Genomic DNA, 20,991 nt, shown 5'->3' on the forward strand with positions numbered 1-20,991 from the left:
TCACTTCCTTTTGGTGTTTCATTCTTAACATGAATAAATGTCCAACAGTTCATTCCAACAATTTTCTAATAATTGAAGGAAAACCTTTAACATGAAACAAAATGAAACAAATAGTATAATGGAATTTGGAGGAAACTGACAATGAAAGTTGTCAGAAAATTAAAATGCAATAAGGTGATATTTAAAGTTTTCAAATTATATCCACAGGCAGAGCTTTGAAATACAAAATATCATAACATAAGTAAAAACTGAAAGCGAGGCATGGTAGTTCATGCCTATGCTCCTAGCTACCCAAGAGGGTAAGGTAGGAGGATCGCTTGAGCTCAGGAGTTTGAGGCTGCAGTCAGCTGTAAACATGCCACTGAAGTCCAGCTTAAGTGACAGAGCAAGACCCTGTCTCAAAAAAAAAAAAAAAATGTTTTTAATAAAAATGAAAATTCGAGGCTGGGCATAGTGGCTCACACTTGTAATCCCCCAATTTGGGAGGCTGAGGCAGGAGGATCTCTTGTGCCTAGGAATTCAAGGCTGCTGTGACCTATTATTGTGCCACTGTACTGCAGCCTAGGCAACATACCAAGGCACTGTCTCAAAAATAATAATAATAAATAAAATGATTTAGAAACTTAAATAGGCTGGAAGAAAAACTATGGAGAACTCCTAGAAAAATAGGACAAAAAAATTGAAGTGATAAAAAGGCAGACAAAACCATGAGACTCAAGGCTTAGAAGGCCTATCTTATTGCAAATAGGAGTCCCACAAAGGAAGAACCAAAAAAAATCGAGTGAATGAGACATGATCTAAGGAAGAATATGTTAAATTTTCTCAGAACTGAAGGATATGAGTCTGCACATTGAAAAAGCCCACTGAAATATCCAGCACGATGAATAATAAATAACCAAACTCAGGAAAATAATCACAAAATTTAATCATAATGGAGATAAAGAGAAGATTGTGAGGTGCTTCCTAAGGTCAAGGAATGTGGATGGTTCACATTCAGAGTAGTAGAATGGCATTGAACTTCTCAAATAATTTAAATTATGAAAGAGCTTCTTCAAAATTGTAATGGAAACAAATTTTATTACACAGAATTCTATATCCAGACAAGTCAAGTGTGATGATAGAATAGAGAGAATACTACCCTCACACCCAAAAATACTTTCTGTGTACTATTTCTTGGGAAACAACTGTAAAATGTGATTCATTGAGATGAACGAGTAAATCAAGAAAGAGAAACACATAGACAAAACAGGGTCCTACCCAGGAAAGGGGCAAAGAAAAGTACCAGCATGACTGTTATTCAGCAAACTTAAGAGTGAAACCGAGTCCAGATTGTACCCTAAAAACAGAGCCTTCAGGAAGGAGCTCTCCAGGAAACTAAGGAAATTGATATGTTTGAACATACAAAAAAAAAAAATTGATACCCAGACAGCAGTGGTGTTGGAAGAGTATATAAAATTTTTACTAAGTACATATAAACCTAGGTGATTGAAAAAATAATGCAATTAGTAAATCCAGGAGAAATAATAGCCATGTTCCTAGTTCACTTTTGGGCCTATAATATTTATAAGTCATGATAATGTAGACATTGGCCATAAATTTAGCCAAAAATTAAAACATTACTTTGGCATTAGAGATAGGTAGAAATGGCAACTATAGGGATGCAGAAGAGCTAAGTCTTCATATATGATGAGAAGTCAACCAATAGTGTTTAAAAAAATTGTTAAGTGAAGAAGTAGAAGTACAGTAAGTCCTCATTTAATATCATTGATAGGTTCTTGGAAAGTGCAACTTTAAACAACCTACAGCAGGTCCTCTAATAATATCCTTTCAGCTGGTTTCACTATACCGAGTTTTGCTTAAAGTCGCAATTTCCAAGAATGTATTGACTATGTTAAGTGAAGACTTACTGTATAAGAATATCATTTAGAAATAGGCTAATCGCAGAGAAAAAAGACATAAGAGTTGAGGATGTTTGCCTCTAGAGACAGAGAGAGTAGAGAGAAACGTGGCAGAAGAATGCTGTTTTTTACTATGAGTCTCTTAATATTATTTTACTTCATACAGTATATACATTGTATTATCTTGATAAAAATAAAATCAATTTTTTATTATTATACTTTAAGTTCTAGGGTACGTGTGCACAATGTGCAGGTTTGTTACATATGTATATATGTGCCATGTTGGTGTGCTGCACCCATTAACTCATCATTTACATTAGGTATATCTGTTAATGCTATCCCTCCCCCCTCCCCCTCCCCCCACCCCACCACAGGCCCCAGTGTGTGATGTTCCCCACCCTGTGTCCAAGTGTTCTCATTGTTCAGTTCCCACCTGTGAGTGAGAACATGTGCTGTTTGGTTTTCTGTTCTTGAGATAGTTTGCTGAGAATGATGCTTTCCAGCTACATCCATGTCCCTACAAAGGACATGACCTCATCCTTTTTTATGGTTGCATAGTAATCCATGGTGTATATGTGACACATTTTCTTAATCCAGTCTATCATTGATGGATATTTGCGTTGGTTCCAAGTCTTTCCTATTGTGAATAGTGCCGCAATAAACATACGTGTGCATGTGTCTTTATAGCAGCATAATTTATAATCCTTTTGGTATATACCCAGTAATGGGATGGCTGGGTCAAATGGTATTTCTAGTTCTAGATCCTTGAGGAATCACCACACTGTCTTTCACAATGGTTGAACTAGTTTACAGTCCCACCAACAGTGTAAAAGTGTTCCTATTTCTCCACATCCTCTCCAGCACCTGTTGTTTCCAGACTCCATAATGATCACCATTCTAACTGGTATGAGATAGTATCTCATTGTGGTTTTGATTTGCATTTCTCTGGCCAGTGATGATGAGAATTTTTTCATATGTTTGTTGGCTGCATAATGTTTTCTTTTGAGAAGTGTCTGTTCATATCCTTCACCCACTTTTTGATGCAGTTGTTTGTTTTTTTCTTGTAAATTTGTTTGAGTTCTTTGTAGGTTTTGGATATTAGCCCTTTGTCAGATGAGTAGATTGCAAAAATTTTCTCCCATTCTGTAGGTTGCCTGTTCACTCTGATGGTAGTTTCTTTTGCTGTGCAGAAGCTCTTTAGTTTAATTAGATCCCATTTGTCAATTTTGGCTTTTATTGCCATTGCTTTTGGTATTTTAAACATGAAGTCTTTGCCCATGCCTGTGTCCTGAATGGTATCGCCTAGGTTTTCTTCTAGGGATTTTATGGTTTTAGGTCTAACATTTAAGTCTCTAATCCATCTTGAATTAATTTTTGTATAAGGTGTAAGCAAGAGATCCAGTATCAGCTTTCTACATATGGCTACCCAGTTTTCCCAGCACCATTTATTAAATAGAGAATCCTTTCCCCGTTTCTTGTTTTTGTCATGTTTGTCAAAGATCAGATGGTTGTAGATGTGTGGTATTATTTCTGAGCACTCTGTTCTGTTCCATTGGTCAATATCTCTGTTTTGGTACCAGTACTATGCTGTTTTGGTTACTGTAGCCTTGTAGTATAATTTGAAGTCAGGAAGCATGATGCTTCCAGCTTTGTTCTTTTGGCTTAGGATTGTCTTGGCAATCCGGGCTCTTTTTTGGTTTCATATGAACTTTAAACTAATTTTTTCCAATTCTGTGAAGAAAGTCATTGGTAGCTTGATGGGGAAGGCATTGAATCTATAAAATACCTTGGGCAGTATGGCCATTTTCACGATATTGATTCTTCCTATCTATGAGCATGGAATGCTCTTCCATTCGTTTGTGTCCTCCTTTATTACGTTGAGCAGTGGTTTGTCATTCGCCTTGAAGAGGTCCTTCACATCCCTTGTAAGTTGGATTCCTAGGTATTTTATTTTCTTTGAAGCAATTGTGAATGGAAGTTCATTCCTGATTTGGCTCTCTGTTTGTCTGTTACTGGTGTATAAGAATGCTTGTGATTTTTGCACATTAATTTTGTATCCTGAGACTATGCTGAAGTTGCTTATCAGCTTAAGGAGATTTTGGGCTTAGATGATGGGGTTTTCTAAATATACAATCATGTCATCCGCAAACAGGGACAATTTGACTTCCTCTTTTCCTAATTGAATACCCTTTCTTTCTTTCTTTCTCCTGCCTGAATGCCCTAGCCAGAACTTCCAACACTATGTTGAATAGGAGTGGTGAGAGAGTGCATCCCTGTCTTGTGCCAGTTTTCAGAGGGAATACTTCCAGTTTTTGTCCATTCAGTGTGATATTTGCCGTGGGTTTGTCATAGGTAGCTCTTATTATTTTGAGATACAGTCCATCAATACCCAGTTTATTGAGAGTTTTTAGCATGAAGGGCTGTTGAATTTTGTCAAAGGCATTTTCTGCATCTATTTAGATAATCATGTGGTTTTTGTCTCTGGTTCTGTTTATATGCTGGATTAGTTTTATTAATTTGCGTATGTTGAACCAGCCTTGCATCCCAGGGAAGAAGCCCACTTGATCATGGTGGATAAGCTTTTTGATGTGCTACTGGATTCAGTGTGCCAGTATTTTATTGAGGATTTTTGCATCGATGTTCATCAGGGATATTGGTCTAAAATTCTCTGTTTTTCTTGTGTCTCTGCCAGGCTTTGGTATCAGGATGTTGGCCTCATAAAATGAGTTAGGAAGGATTCCTTCTTTTTCTATTCACTGGAATAGTTTCACAAGGAATGGTACCAGCTCCTCCCTGTACCTCTGGTAGAATTCAGCTGTGAATTCGTCTGCTCCTGGACTTTTTTTGGTTGGTAGGCTGTTAATCATTGCCTCAATTTCAGAGTCTGCTATTGGTCTATTCAGGGATTCAACTTCTTCCTGGTTTAGTCTTGGGTGAGTGTATATGTCCCAGAATGTATCCATTTCTTCTAGATTTTTTAGTTTATTTGCATAGAGGTGTTTATAGTATTCTCTGATGGTAGTTTGTGTTTCTGTGGGGTTGGTGGTGATATCCCCTTTATCATTTTTTATTGCGTCTATTTGATTCTTCTCTCTTTTCTTCTTTATTAGTCTTGCTAGTGGTCTATCAATTTTGTTGATCTTTTCAAAAAACCAGCTCCTGGATTCATTGATTTTTTTAAGGGTTTTTTTCTGTCTCTATCTCCTTCAGTTCTGCTCTGATCTTAGTTTTTTCTTGCCTTCTACTAGCTTTTGAATGTGTTTGCTCTTGCTTCTCTAGTTCTTTTAATTGTGATGTTAGGATGTCAATTTTAGATCTTTCCTGCTTTCTCTTATGGGCATTTAGTGCTATAAATTTCCCTCTACACATTGCTTTAAATGTGTCCCAGAGATTCTGGTATGTTGTATCTTTGTTCTCATTGGTTTCAAAGAACATCTTTATTTCTGCCTTCATTTCGTTATGTACCCAGTAGTCATTCAGGAGCAGGTTGTTCAGTTTCCATGTAATTGAGCAGTTTTGATTGAGTTTCTTAATCCTGAGTTCTAGTTTGATTGTACTGTGGTCTCAGAGACAGTTTGTTATAATTTCTGTTCTTTCACATTTGCTGAGGAGTGCTTTACTTCCAGCTATGTGGTTAATTTTGGATTAAGTGTGATATGATGCTGAGAAGAATGTATATTCTGTTGATTTTGGGTGGAGGGTTCTGTCGATGTGTATTAGGTCTGCTTGGTGCAGAGCAGAGTTCAATTCCTGGATATCCTTGTTAACTTTCTGTCTCGTTGATCTGTCTAATGTTGACAATAGGGTGTTAAAGTCTCCCAGTATTATTGCTGGGAGTCTAAATCTCTTTGTAAGTCTCTGAGGACTTGCTTTATGAATCTCGGTGTTCCTGTATTGGTGCCATATATATTTAGGATAGTTAGCTGTTCTTGTTGAATTGATCCCTTTGCCATTATGTAAGGGCCTTCTTTGTCTCTCTCTTTTTTTTTTTTAGACGGAGTCTTGCTCTGTTGCCCAGCCTGGAGTGCAGTGGCACGATCTTGGCTCACTGCAAGCTCCGCCTCCTGGGTTCACACCATTCTCCTGCTTCAGCCTCCCGAGTAGCTGGGACTACAGGTGCCCACCACCACACTTGGCTAATTTTTTGGGGTGTTAGCCAGGATGGCCTCAATCTCCTGACCTCATGATCCACCTGCCTCAGCCTCCCAAAGTGCTGGGATTGCAGGCTTGAGCCACCGTGCCTGGCCTCTTTTTCTCTTTTGATCTTTGTTGGTTTAAAGTCTGTTTTATCAGAGACTAGGATTGCAACCCCTGCCTTTTTTTGTTTTCCATTTGCTTGGTAGATCTTCCTCTATCCCTTTATTTGAGCCTATGTGTGTCTCTACATATGAGATCGGTCTCCTGATTACAGCAACTGATGGCTCTTGACTGTTTATCCAATTTTCCAGTCTGTGTCTTTTAATTGAAGCATTTAGCCCATTTACATTTAAGGTTAATATTGTTATGTATGAACTTGAACCCGTCATTATGATGTTAGCTGGTTATTTTGCTCGTTAGTTGATGCAGTATCTTCCTACCATCGATGGTCTTTACATATTGGCATTGTTTTTGCAGTGGCTGGTACGAGTTGTTCCTTTCCATGTCCTGCTTCCTCCAGGAGCTCTTGCAGGGCAGGCCTGGGGGTGACACAATCTCTCAGCATTTGCTTGTCTGTAAAGGATTTTATTTCTCCTTCACTTATGAAGCTTAGTTTGGCTGAATATGAATTCTGGGCTGAAAATTCTTTTCTTTAAGAACGTTGAATATTGGCCCCCACTCTCTTCTGGCTTGTAGAGTTTCTGCCAACAGATCCGCTGTTAGTCTGATGGACTTCCCTTTGTGGGTAACCCGACCTTTCTCTCTGGCTGCCCTTAACATTTTTTTCCTTCATTTCAACTTTGGTGATTCTGACAATTATATGTCTTGGAGTTGGTCTTCTCAAGGAGTATCTTTGTGGCGTTCTCTGTATTTCCTGAATTTGACTGTTGTCCTGCCTTGCTAGGTTGGGGAAGTTCTCCTGGATAATATCCTGCAGAGTGTTTTCCAACTTGGTTCCATTCTCCCCATCACTTTCAGGTACACCAATGAGATATAGATTTGGTCTTTTCACATAGTCCCATATTTCTTGGAGGCTTTGTTCGTTTCTTTTTACTCTTTTTTCTCTAAGCTTCTCTTCTTGCTTCATTTCATTGATTCGATCTTCAGTCACTGATACCCTGTCTTCCAGTTGATCAAATCGGCTACTGAAGCTTGTGCATTTGTCAGGTAGTTCTCGTGCCATGATTTTCAGCTCTATCGGGTCATTTAAGGACTTCTCTACATTGATTATTTTAGTTAGCCATTCATCAAATCTTTTTTCAAGGTTTTTAGGTTCTTTGCAATGGGTTCGAACTTCCTCCTTTACCTTGGAGAAGTTTGATCATCTGAAGCCTTATTCTCTCAACTCGTCAAAGTCATTCTCCATCCAGCTTTGTTCTATTGCTGGCGAGGAGCTGCATTCCTTTGGAGGGGGAGAGGTGCTCTGATTTTTAGAATTTCTAGCTTTACTGCTCTGTTTTTTCCCCATCTTTGTGGTTTTATCTACCTTTGGTTTTTGATGACGGTGATGTACAGATGGAGTTTTGGTGTGGATGTCCTTTCTGTTTGTTAGTTTTCCTTCTAACAGTCAGGACCCTCAGCTGCAGGTCTGTTGGAGTTTGCTGGAGGTCCACTCCAGACCCTGTTGCCTGGGTATCAGCAACAGAGGCTGCAGAAGAGTGAATATTGCTGAACAGCAAATGTTGCTGCCTGATCATTCCTCTGGAAGCTTTGTCTCAGAGGGGTATCCGGGCGTTTGAGGTATCAGTCTACCCCTAGTGGGGTATGTCTCCCAGTTAGGCTACTTGGGGGTCAGGGACCCACTTGAGGCAGTCTGTCAGTTCTCAGATCTCAAACTCCGTGCTGGGAAAACCACTACTCTCTTCAAAGCTGTCAGGCAGGGACATTTACATCTGGAGAGGTTTCAGCTGCCTTTTGTTTGTCTATGCCCTGTCCCCAGAGGTAGAGTCTACAGAGGCAGGCAGGCCTCCTTGAGTTGCGGTGGGCTTCACCCAGTTCAAGTTTCCAACCTGCTTTATTTACCTACTCAAGCCTCAGCAATGGTGGGTGCCCCTCCCCCAGCCTCGCAGCCACCTTGCAGTTAGATCTCAGACTGCTCTGCTAGCAATAAGGGAGGCTCCGTGGGCGTCGGACCCTCTGAGCCAGGTGTGGGATATAGTCTCCTGGTGTGCCTTGTGCTAAGACCCTTGGTAAAGCGCAGTATTAGGGTGGGAGTGACCCCATTTTCCAGGTGTTGTGTCAAGGTTTCCCTTGGCTAGGAAAGGAAATTCCCTTCCCCCTTGCCCTTCCTGGGTGAGGGGATGCCTCACCCTGCTTCGGCTCTCACTCGCTGGGCTGCACCCACTGTCCTGCACCCACTGTCCGACATGCTTCAGTGAGATGAACCCTGTACCTCACTTGGAAATGCAGAAATCACCCATCTTCTGTGTTCCTCACTCTGGGAGCTGGAGGCTGGAGTTGTTCCTATTTGGCCATCTTGGAACCACCCCCCGTATTTGGGAAATTTTTAGCTATTTAAAGAAATTATTATTACTGCCGCTTTCTGTTGCTTCTTCTGGGACTCCCTTATGCATTGTGAGGAAGCTGGATGATGTCCCACAGATATCTGAGGCTCTTTTAATTTTTTAATTTTATTTGCTTTTTGTTTCTCATATAAGATAGACTCAATTAATCTGTCATTAGTTCATTGTCACCAAGTTTACTGATTCTTTCTTCTGTGTTCTGTGACCTCAAATATGCTGCTGGTCAGACATCCTAGTAAATATTTTGTTTCTGTTATTGCCTTTTTCAACTCCAGGATTTCTATTTGTTTCTTCTGAAAGATAATTTCTTTCTGTTTACTGTTATTTTCTATTTGATAAGACATTATTTGTATACTTTAATTCATAGGCATAGTTTCTTTTAGTTCTTCGAACATATGTATTATAGGTGATTTAACACCTTTATCTAATAAATCTAATATTTTGGTTTTGGTGGGGACAGTTTCAATCAGCTGCTATTTTCCCTGTGTATAAGCCACACTTTCCTTTTTGCATATAATTTGTTGTCAAAACTGAACATTTTATTTATTTATTTTTAATGTTTTTTTTTGTTTGTTTTTCGTTTTTGTTTTTGTTTTTTCTGAGACAGAGTCTCACATTGTCACCCAGGCTGGAGTGCAGTGGCACGATCTTGGTTCACTGCAACCTCCGCCTCCCAGATTCAAGTGATTCTGTTGCCTCAGCCTCCCGAGAAGCTGGGACTACAAGCATGCACCACCACCCCCTGCTAATTTTTGTATTTTTAGTAGAGACGAGGTTTCAAGGTTTCACCATGTTGGCCAGGCTGGTCTCAAACTCCTGAACTCAAGTGATCCCCACCTCAACCTCTCAAAGTGCTGGCATTACAGACATGAGTCACCACTCCTGGCCCAAAACTGAACACTTTAAGTAAATGTTAACTGTCAACTCTAAAAATTAGATGACCTCCCCCCCTTAATTTGTTATTTGGTTTTGTTGTTGTTGCTATGTGTTTTTTGAGTGATTTTTTCCTTAAAACCTGTATTCTTTGTTGTGTGTGGCCACTAAAATTTCTGCTCTGTTATCTTTATGGCCACTTAATGATTAGTGGGAGATTAAGCCAGTAAGTTTCCCCGCCTTTGTGAAGGGCCTCTGTGTATGTGTTGGGGGATGACCTCAATGCTCCAGCAGACTGTCTACTACTCTGTCTTAGCCTTAGCTTTCACTTTCTGCTTGCACAGAGCCTCAAAGTCAATCAGAGGTGAGAACTTAGAGTTTTCTCAGGTCTTTTGTGATCATGCACAAGTCACCAATATGCATTGCTCTATAGATTCCCAGAAATATGTTAGACCTTTTTTAAAACCCCTGTGAACATTTTTCTCTACAATTTTTTTCTTTAATTTTTTTGTAAGCCTCTTGTTAGCTCCAACTATTAAAACCATCTCCAACACCTGCATTGTTAAACAGTTGCCACTGATTATTTTTGACAAATATTCTGTAGGTAGCACTGGTTGCATAGAGGCAGTTCTGAGTCAGCTGAAGTGAAGACAAGTCCTGAAAATGGAGCTTAGTGAGATGGGTCAAATGGTGACTATTCTATGAGAATGGACATTTGGGAACTCTTAAAACGTAGAATGTAGAATTTAAAAAGTGTTCTGACCTCTTAGTGACTGTTCAGCTGCTAGTTTACACAGCTACCATAATAGTGAAGCTTTTGGCTTTTGGCCTAGTCTACAGCTGGAGAAGAGGATGGGATTAGTGCAAATTAAAATGCCACGAGATTCGCTCTTCATATGGAAATTCAGCCACTTCTCTTGAATAAACATTCTTTGGATTATTTTAAGTTTTTAATTTCCAGAGTTCTGAAAAAGGTGATTTTGACAATGTAGCCAGTGTTATTACCTCAGAGGTTCTAATTCAATAAATCTGAGTTAGGGCCTGGGAATTACTTTTTCTTCATTAATATTCTCCCAAGTCCTTTGTCTATTCCTTTTTAGATGTTTTTGCTCTTCTTCCTTTGCCTACTCCTTAAATATTTGGTATTTCCCAATTTCTATGGGTTTTATAAATTCTCTTGATCCCTTATACATTGTCTATGGATATGACATGCTTGATAGAACCAGCTGAAACATTTCCCTTGAGCACCAGTTTAATGTCTCAGAGACAGCCCCTAATTTAGCATATCTTAAAATGAACTTATCATCTTCTACATTTATTTTTATCTCTATATGCCCATGTGTACAACACTGTTCAGTTCTTCATTGAATAATTAATTAATTAAATAAATATTTATTGAGTGCCTATGAGGTTCTATAGGCCCTGAGGGTACAATAGTGACCTAAACAAACAAATATTTACCTTTCCAGAAAGGTATATTTCTAGTGAAAGAGGCAAAGCAAATAATTAAAATATGTTGCGTGTCTGATATTGAGAAATTCTTTGGAGAAAAATGAGCAGGGAAGATTGCTAAGGAGAGCCAAGATGAGGATAAAAGTTGCAGTTCTAAGTAGGATGTTTAGGGAAGTCATCACTGAAAAGTTACCATTTAAGCAAAGATCTGAGGAGGCGATGGAGCAAGCCACGTGGGTATCTGGGGGAAGACTGTTACAGGATGAGGAAACAGCAGCTGCACAGTGTGAGGCAGGAGTGTACCTGGCATTTTGGGAAAATGATGAGGTAGCCATTGTGCCTGGCTTGAGCAATAGGAGAAGGCTCAGACAGGTAATAGGAAATATGATTGTCTTGGTCCTGAATTCCTGTTTTCTTAAAAACTGGGAACTATCCTTCAGAGATTAACTAATTTCTATCATTCTTCTCTTTGTCCTTTGTCCTCTACATCTTGCAAGCTATCACATTTTATTGATTCCAACTCCTATGTTACTCTTCTGCTGTGCTCTTCATCCTTGATACTTTTGCCTTCATTTGGGCTTTCATTGTGGTCACCCAGCTGGTCTGCTGCCAGGCTTACATGCTATTTTCAACACTCATTCACGAGATATTTATTGAATACCTTCTGTGTTCTAGGTCCTGTGGTATGTATTGGAGATAGAATGGTTATTAAACTTGAAATGATCATTGCCCTTAGAAAAGTCATAATAACTGGTGTATACAGACTGTTAATGACATAGCATTGTAATAAGCACTTTGAGAACAAGCACTCTTAGTAGCACATGGGGGGCTGGTAGGTCTGATTTATGAGTACAAACTCTCCAGAGTAAGCTATACTCCTGTTGCTATCTGAAAGATAAGTGGGAGTTAGACCTTCAGAGAGAGAAGAAATACTGTCCAAACAAAGGGACCACTTGTACAAATGCCCAGAGAATGGAACCGAAAACAGTTTAGTGTTACCAGATACAGCATAGGGGAAAGTGGCTCAAAATCAGCCCGGACAGGTACAAAGGAGCCAGATCATACATGATATCTTTAGGCTCTGTTTAAAGTTTTGGTTGATTAAATGATTTGGTTGACCAAAATGATAATTTTAAACGATCATACAATAATTTATCTCCCAGAATTAAAACCCACCAATGATTCCCTGCTGGCTTTAGGTTAAATTTAAACTGTATAACATAGCACCTGAGGTGCTTTGATCTGGCTTTTGCCTCTTCAACATCAGCTCCCACAGGCGCCACTCGTTTGTTTATACACTAACAGCAAAGAACTGCTTATAACTACTCCCCAGAAGAAACATTTCAAGTCTCCAGGCCACAACAGATTCTAAGAGCGCTCTTTGGTCCTTGCCAACCTCATGAATTCATTTTTGTCCTTCAAAATTAATCTCAGATGTCATCTTCTATAAGAATCGTTTCCTGAAAATTCAAATAGAGCTAATCATGTCCTATTCTGTGGTACCACCACTTCTGTATGATCTTTTCTTGCAGTTATCATAATCTGCAAAACCTGTTTACATGTTTAACTTCTCCACTAGTGTGAGCTCTTTGAGGGTCTGTGGATTTTTTTTTTATTTTTATTTTTAGTTTGTGCATATTTTAGCATAGTGCCTCTCACTTAACTGAACTTAATAAATAGTGAATTTAGTTACTCTAATAGAAGGCTTGGTTTATTTTTACCAAAAACCAATGACAATTATTTATAGGAAAGAACATAAATTTATAGGTCATTTAAATCACAAGACTGTGATAGTGCTCGTCACACTTGTTATTTATTGAATGATAGCCAACCTTATTATAACATAATTTTCATGAGAACAGAAAGCTTATCTGCCTGTTGACTGCTCCCCCTCCACAGCTAGCACAGTTCCTGGCATGTAGAAAGGTATTTCACAAGTACTTGTCCCGATCCCACTTGGTACATTATTATAGTTTATATGCTTTTTTAAATTCTTTACTTTCAGTCACATAGCGATATGGTCACCATTAAATATTTAAATAATTTTGTAAGTTATTATTTGAATCAAAACATCTGTTCATTTTTGTTTTACTTTATTTTTTTCTTATTATTATACTTTAAGTTCTGGGATACATGTGCAGAATGTGCAGGTTTGTTACATAGGTATACACGTGTCATGGTGGTTTGGTGTACCCATCAACCCATCATCTACATTAGGTATTTCTCCTAAGGCTATCCCTCCCCTATTCCCCAACCCCTGACAGGGCCTGGTGTGTGATGTTCCCCTCTCTGTGTCCATGTGTTTTACTATAATAATGCGTTAAAATTTCGATTTCTGGTTATTGTTTTTTTAAAAGCATAGTATTTTATCATAGACAATAGGTTGTCTTCTCCAAAATGAGTACTTAAGTCCTAAAAGCATGAAACTACCTTCTAGGCACTTCAGAGACCTTGAGCAGTATCTCTTATCCAGCCCAAGCTCAGGTATTCCTTACATAGCAGCCTGCAAAGCATCCACCATAAACACTACTACAAATGCCTCACAGATAACATCTCAGAATTATCTCATCACTGGGGGCAGTTCCGAAAAGAAGAAACTTAGATAGCAAGTAAATATTTTTAAAAGATACAGCCTTACTAGTAATCACTGAAATTGAAGAAGTAGGATTTATTAAACCTTTCTCACTATCAAAGTTTTTTTATTTCTTTGATACTAATAATACACATAGAAGTACACATAGAAGTAAGTGTGCTGTGAAATGGACTCTCTCAGATGCCACTGGTGAAAGTGTAAATTGGTTTAACTTTTTTATTCCAGAAGACAGTTTAACAGTTTATGTTGAAAATATTTAAAATGTTCATATGCATTAATATCTCAAAAATATTCATCACAATGTAAATGTTTTAGAACTAGATAGAGGTGGTGGTTACACAATATTGCGAATGTATTAAATGTCATTGAATTGTGCACTTTAAAATGGTTAATTTTACATTATGTGAATTTCACCTCATTCTTCTTTAATAATTATCCTAATGAAATAATACACTAACATTAATTAGAGTGTTAATTTCAGCATTATTTACAATAGTAAAAATTTAAAAATAAAATAAATGTTTAATAGAATAGTGATTGTATATGATCCATCATATGCTAGAATACTGTGCAACCATTGAAAATAATATTTTAAGGGATTTTTAATGATATGGGGAAGTGCTCAAGAGAAAATGTCATGAAAAATGTTGAATATAAAATTATACAATTAAAGAGTTACGCAAAACAAGCATACACAGCAAAAGACCTAAAGAAAATTATAAGTGTTACTTGAACTCCTTTAAGCACATGAAGCCCTTGTCTCAGGGGTTTAAATGGCAGGTTTTTCTTTAGTCTTTTGCTGTTTTTTGGCCATTTGGGACTCTGATTTTGTCAGTGGTCTGCTCATTATACCCAGAGCTTAAACCTTCATGGTACGAAGAGCCAAGACAAGAGAAAATGTTACTAGTATACCAACTTGGGAGGTTATACTTGGCTGTTTATACTGTCATTTAACTATAAATTGGTTAAGTATGATTTGGAGGACTAGCTTAGAGCATCAAAGTTATTGAATATTTACCATGTGTCTGACCATATACTAGATATGTTCACATCCATTATTTCCTGTAATCTTTTTTAAATTTTATTTATTTTATTTATTTTTATTTATTTATTTTTGAGATGGAGTCTCACTCTGTCGCCCAGGCTGGAGTGCAGTGGCACCATCTCAGTTCACTGCAAGTTCCGCCTCCCGGGTTCATACTATTCTCCTGCCTCAGCCTCCCGAGTAGCTGGGACTACAGGCGCCCGCCACCACACTGAGCTAATTTTTTTTTGTATTTTTGTAGTTTTTTTGTAATTTTGGTAGAGACAGGGTTTCACTACGCTATCCAGGATGGTCTCGATATCCTTACCTCGTGATCTGCCCGCCTTGGCCTCCCAAAGTGCTGGGATTACGGGCATGAGCCACCACGCCCGGCCCCATCATTTCCTGTAATCTTTATAAAAACATCGTAAAGTAAAAAACTGCTTTTTTACCTACTTTACAGATGGAGAAACAAAAAGGGCCATTTACTTTCTCTGGGTTACACAGGTAGTTAATCGAGACTGAAACACTAGTATTCTGTTTCCAAATCTATGCTTGTTCTCATAAACCACACAGCTGTTATTCCTCTATGCCACACTGGACATCACAACACAAAGCCTCAAATACAAACAGCCCTCAGTTTGCAGATAAGTTGTCTTCTAACTATATTTCTGTTTTGTTGTTGTTGTTATTATTGTTTTGAGACAGGGTTTCTTTCTGTCTCCCAGGCTGGAGTGCAGTGGTGCAGTTGGCTCACTGCAACCTCTACCTCCCAGGCTCAAGCGATCCTCCAGCCTCAGCCTCCCAAGTAGCTGCGACTACAGGCATGTCCCACCATGGCCGGCTAATTTTTTTGTAATTTTTGTAGAGATAGGGTTTCACCATGTTTCCCAGCCTGGTCTCCTGAGCTCAAGCAATCCACCCACCTTGGACTCCCAAAGTGCTGAGTTTACAGGCGTGAGTCACCACACCCTACCCTAACTATATTTCTCAATTAGAAGTATATATATGTAATGCTTTTTCTCATAGGTACAGCATTATACTCATTAAGACTCAACCCCCAAGAGTGTTTCTCAGGTCTGAATTGGCAAATAACTCAAAACTCATAATGCCTCTTCCATGACAATTGCTAATATTTAGTTAAGCTTTCCTTGTGCAGGTACTAACCCTTTTAATCCCCTCAACAACTCTAGTAAACAGGAGCATTATCTCTGTTTTCATAAAAGGAAGCTGAAGTACAAAGTCAGACAGGTAATTAGTACCAAAACCAAGATTTGGATCCAGGCAGTCTGAACTTGCCCTGGCTTTAGTACCCTTCTTAACATGGTGTTTCAGGCAGCAATCAAAATTGGCACTCAAGAAGAAATCTATGTGCTCTTTAAAATTTGTCTGTGTTCTGAAAGTGTGTGATACATACTGGCTCTCAACCCTGGCTGCACATCAGGAGTTTTCTGGACATACAGAACCCAAACCCAACTATGGAAATCAGTGTTAAGTTGCTCCACAGAGGCCGGGCACGGTGGCTCACGCCTGTAATCCCAGCACTTTGGGAGGCTGAGGCCGGCGGATCACGAGGTCAAGAGTCCAAGACTAGCCTGGGCAGCATGGTGAAACCCCGTCTCTACTAAAAATATAAAAATTAGCCAGGCATGGTGGCGGGTGCCTGTAATTCCCAGCTACTTGGGAGGCTGAGGCAGGAAAATCGCTTGCACCCAGGAGGTGGAGGTTGCAGTGAGTCGAGATCGCGCCACTGCACTCCAGCCTGGATGACAGAGCAAGACTCCATCTCAAAAAAAAGAAAAAAAAAGGATGCTTCACAGATTGTTTTGGTGTGGTATATAAGGGAGTTATGAAAATGTGGAAATGTATCCGGACATTACAATAAATAATGAGTAGTGTGGCCATTACATGCTATAGAGAACAATCATAGCTTTTGGAATCAGGTGAGAAAGCTTCCTAGAGGTGATGGCATTTTCAGTGGTCATGTGAAATATCATGGGAAACTGTTGAGCAGCATCATTTCAAGGGATAGGATGTACTATAGGAGAAGGATAAGCAGAAGAGATTTATATGTTTTTTCATTGAAAATTATAATTAGGGATGAACTTGCATCTAAGCTCCTTAGTATTAGATTTTAAATCTTAGTCCACCAAATTTTAATTTGCTTTATATCAGTTCTTTAAGAATTACAAAGGAATTAATAATCCTTCCCTCTTTTTAGCTTGCATGGCATTTTATTTGTACCTCTACTTTTATAGTGATTTGTGTGTATTTGATATCCTCAACTCTGTGTTCTTAAAACATCCAAGTACCTAAAACTTGTTTTGCACGTAGTAGGAGTTCAAAATATTGTTATATTGAATTATGAGAAAAGACTCAGTTATCTTCTGTATTATTAGTTTTATAGAGGAGCTGTGATGTATATATAATGCTAACAATATGGAAGTCTAAATTGGAAACATAAATCCAATTATATGTAATATATGGAAACATATACAATGGAGTTAATAAATTATTTGTAGCTTAGAGAGCCAGGTTTATTAACAAAACAGAAAAGATGTTTGGTAAGTGAGCTTTTGTTATTTGTTCAGAGATATATTTTAGTCATGGTATTTAAATATCATTGTTAAACTGATGATATTTATTTACTATAACCTGTTTGGAGAAGTAATGGAGAAGTAAGCAATACCATATAGAATCTCTATATTTGAAGCATAAAAGAGAGGAAGAAAGGAAGGAAGATAGTTAAGCAGGTAATCAGAGAGGAGAATTTAAAATGTATGTCATTGTAATTTTGTCCCCTCATAAGAGGTTACAGTGACTGGCTTAAGGTAGAGGACCTGGAATGTCAGGTTTTCAGTAAACTACAAAGTACCACACCTACTGAGAAAACCAAAGTGTGTGCTGATCAAGAACATGCCATGCAGATGGGACTGAGCCAGTGTGGATTTAAACTTCATTCCCTTTATGTGTTTTCCACCACGTCTGTCATTGAAGAGACCCAAGAATTTAAGTATTGACAGACACACTGGACATTTTACCCTTTAGCCCAGTTGAGGGGTGTGTCAGTTTTTCACAACAGTGAGGAATTTGTTGTCACAAGGCCCAAAAGCATTTATGGGATAAAAGCCAGGCTAGTAGTAAATCTTGTTATACTGCATACTATTTTTATATTATGTTAAATAGATACACTTTGCTTTTTTCCAGGAGGAAATTGTGGCTTGAATTCTAATTAATAAATATTTAATTGAAAATATGTGTTCAAATGGGTTTTACAAGGTGTTATTTTGGAAAGGGCTTTTAATCCTTAGAAGTTTGAGTTTTTTATGATTTTTTCTTTTCATTTTCCATATATAATATGACAAAAATTGGGTATTAGTATAACTTGTTGAAGCGAGTTTCCTCTGATTTGAATTAAAATCTCTCTGGACAGAAATATGTTAGGAACTGGAAACATCTGTGTAGGTCTCTTCGTCATTGCAGTAGTACTCCCATAGACTTTCTGTATTACTCCATTAAATAGGAAATAACTAAAAACCCCAAGCCCCAAATTACAGATATATTATTTTTCTTTTGAAATTTTCTGTTTTGGAATTGTGAATACATTTTTACTTACAAAACTATGTAGTAAATGGATCTAGATTTCTGGGGAAATGTTCCCAAAGATCACACCATCCGGGGCATCTGGGGAGAAGGAGGCATTGATTGATTTCAGATCATTGTTGAGAACTACACCACTGGAAATGAGAGGAGACCATGGGGAAGAAAATTCCAGAGACAATTCATGCCTTATAACATCCCTGGGCCTCTCATGCAGTTTCTGTTTTGGTAATGATATTTTGAACAAAGCTCTACCTTGATAAAGCAGGTCTTATATATTAATTGTTAGTGTATTATCCATCATCAATAATATATTTTAAACATTCATGTCCTACTGTTCATTCTTAATCTTAAACTTTTGCCACTCATAATTTTCCTTTGAATTACTTTTCTCACTTACTTTTTCGTTTTCTTCCCCTCCCCTTCCCACCTGCAGGGTTTCACTTTGTTACCCAGGCTGGAGTTCAGTGGTGCTGTCTTGGCTCACTGCAATCTCTGCCTCCCAGGCTCAAGCTACCATCTTGCCTCAGCTTCCCAAGTAGCTGGGAGCACAAGTGTATGCCACTGCACCTGGCTAATTTTTTTCTGTATTTTCTTTGTAGAGACAGGATTTCACCATGATTCCCAGGCTGGTCTTGAATTCCTGAGCTCAGGCGATTCACCCACCTCAGCCTCCCAAAGTGCTGGGATTACAGGTGTGAGCCACTGCACCTGGCCTTATTTTCATTTTAATATGTGGTGCTGGCATTTTATAAGCTACCTTGATCACTTTGGAATAAAACAGAGACAAATAAATATTTTTAAAATGTGATAAATAATAGTTTCGGCACAACCATAAGCTATTTTCAGAGGAAGCATAAAACAGCATGAAAAGATGACATAGAATACTAGACCTAAGTTCTGGTTCCAACTCTGCCATTTTCCACCAGAGATTTTACTTCTTAGTCTCAGTTTTCTCATCTGGTAAATGAGGCTAACACCTGTACTCTAAGATACTTTAAGTACCCTAAGGTACTTAAAGAACATTGTATTTGAAAAGGTATATGGCATAAACCAGAAACTTCGTAGTAAATATTAGTTAGATCTGGATCAGATTTTCACAGTTTGGGAAAAAGTATTTTCATTTTTATCCCTTCAAAATCTGCCATTCCTATGGCTAAGTTGTTAATGGTTTGTTCCGTTCATTAGGAATATGAGTCAGGGCACTTTAAATTCAGAGAATCTGATTCATTAAGACCTGATAAATGCTGCATTTGTGCTGTATCTGGGGACCTTCTCCTGGAGAGGAAGTATTACTCTATGAGCCTCCATATTGCCTCTTTGCCAGTAGACAGCATCCACTACCAGAGAAAGGTGTTTTTCTAGCCTTCAAAGAAGAAACATAAAGCACATTTTCTTATAGAAGCTGTGCTATAAATAGCATTACTTTTCTTTTTTTTTTTTTTTTTTTCACCAAAGGCTATTTCACTCTTAACATAATTAAACAGTTGTGCATTTGTGAGAGCATAACTTTGCTCCTACATCTTTTATTGCAAATGGACCTTTCCCTCAGCTGGATGTAGACTAGTCTTGTCAGTTCCACGTTGGCCTTCATTCTAAGCCTGCTTTTTGAAGATTAGAACTTCCTTTAACCTGTTTCACATCCAAGCCAACAAACTCTTATCTCCAGATGATTTGTGAATGAAGTAGGATTATATTGTTACTTAAAAACCTTTTATGGATTAATGAAGAACCGTATGAGTATTCTTTTCACACTTGTATGTTGTTTTGGAGTGGAGTTAAAAACTTAATAAAAAACAATAGGCACAGTGGAGGGGGAAAGAAAAACTTTCGGTTAAAGTGCTGGGATAATTTTTAAAGATGTTAGAATACCCACTTTTCCCCTTTTCCTCAGTTTGCTTTATTTTAGAAGGTATGCCTTTTAGCATATGGCTTCATCTTTGAGACTGGTGACTTGCTATAAATTTAATAGAATAATTTAGAGTATAAATAGAGTAATTCAGATATATTTCGTATTAATGGAATTGCTAAGAATACAGTCAAGGCCTAGTTCTTAATATATAGCCACATATCAATATCTTTTCTCAAGTATTCTCTTAGTAAGAAAATGAATTAAAAGTAGAGATACACAGATTCGAAATATGTTCGTGTTGGGAGGTGGTACAATGCTAATAATACTTCTTGAGGTATTATTTATGTTGAAGGTATTATGTTGTGGAGCTTAAATGAAAAGCTCTTCAAATTGCAAAAAATAAAAAAAAAGAACTACATTAGTAATATTTTTTATTTGTTTGTGTAAAGGACATTTGAAAGAAATGGGGAGAGCTGGATGCTAGCCCTTCTTCTGTCACTGACTATGACCTTCAGCAAATCAACCTTTTTGCTGTGTGTTCCCTTTATCTGGAAAAGGAAGGCAAACTCTCAGGGACTGCTAAGGTTCGTTTCAGATATACATTTCTGTTTCTATTAAAACTTTAGATAAGAATTTAGTCATATACTACATAAAATGTTGCTTTTCTTGGGAGTTATTTATAGTATATAATTTTATATTGCAAACAACTCTTTTACAGTATACAAAAATTCCACTTTATTCTTTTTTCCTAAATGGTTACTGCTTAATACATTGTATTTCTTGTCCAGGTTTTTTCATTTTTAGAAAGAAAATATCTTTTTTTTTTTTAAGGTAAATCTCCTTTCCTTCTCAGTTCCTGCTACCTCTCTCTCTTCACCACCTCACTTCTCCCCAAAAACCCACTCCCACACTTTAAAAGTAACTCTGGCAATCACAGAAACCTACAGAATAATGACATAGGCACCCTGACAAATTCTGGGGCACTACTCTGCAGTAGCAATAGACCAATGCCTGACGACTATGCTGTGAAAATATAACTC

The 20,991-nt window shown here is 38.0% G+C and overlaps 1 protein-coding gene across 35 annotated transcripts in view; it reads left to right on the forward strand.

Moving 5' to 3' along the window:
* The window catches only part of MBD5 (methyl-CpG binding domain protein 5), a 515,330-nt gene that overhangs the window by 134,908 nt on the left and 359,431 nt on the right, over positions 1 to 20,991 (forward strand). For 5 of the 35 annotated variants that reach the window (XM_065526475.2, XM_074009053.1, XM_074009048.1 and 2 more), the window contains exon 2: positions 20,401 to 20,535. The exons of the other annotated variants lie outside the window; for them this stretch is intronic. The gene's annotated coding sequence lies outside the window, so the exon portion shown is untranslated. The remainder of the gene's footprint in view (positions 1 to 20,400; positions 20,536 to 20,991) is intronic. 35 annotated transcript variants of the gene reach the window in all.

This window comes from Macaca fascicularis, chromosome 12 (assembly GCF_037993035.2).
Source record: "Macaca fascicularis isolate 582-1 chromosome 12, T2T-MFA8v1.1".
Classification (NCBI taxonomy): Eukaryota; Metazoa; Chordata; class Mammalia; order Primates; family Cercopithecidae; genus Macaca; species Macaca fascicularis.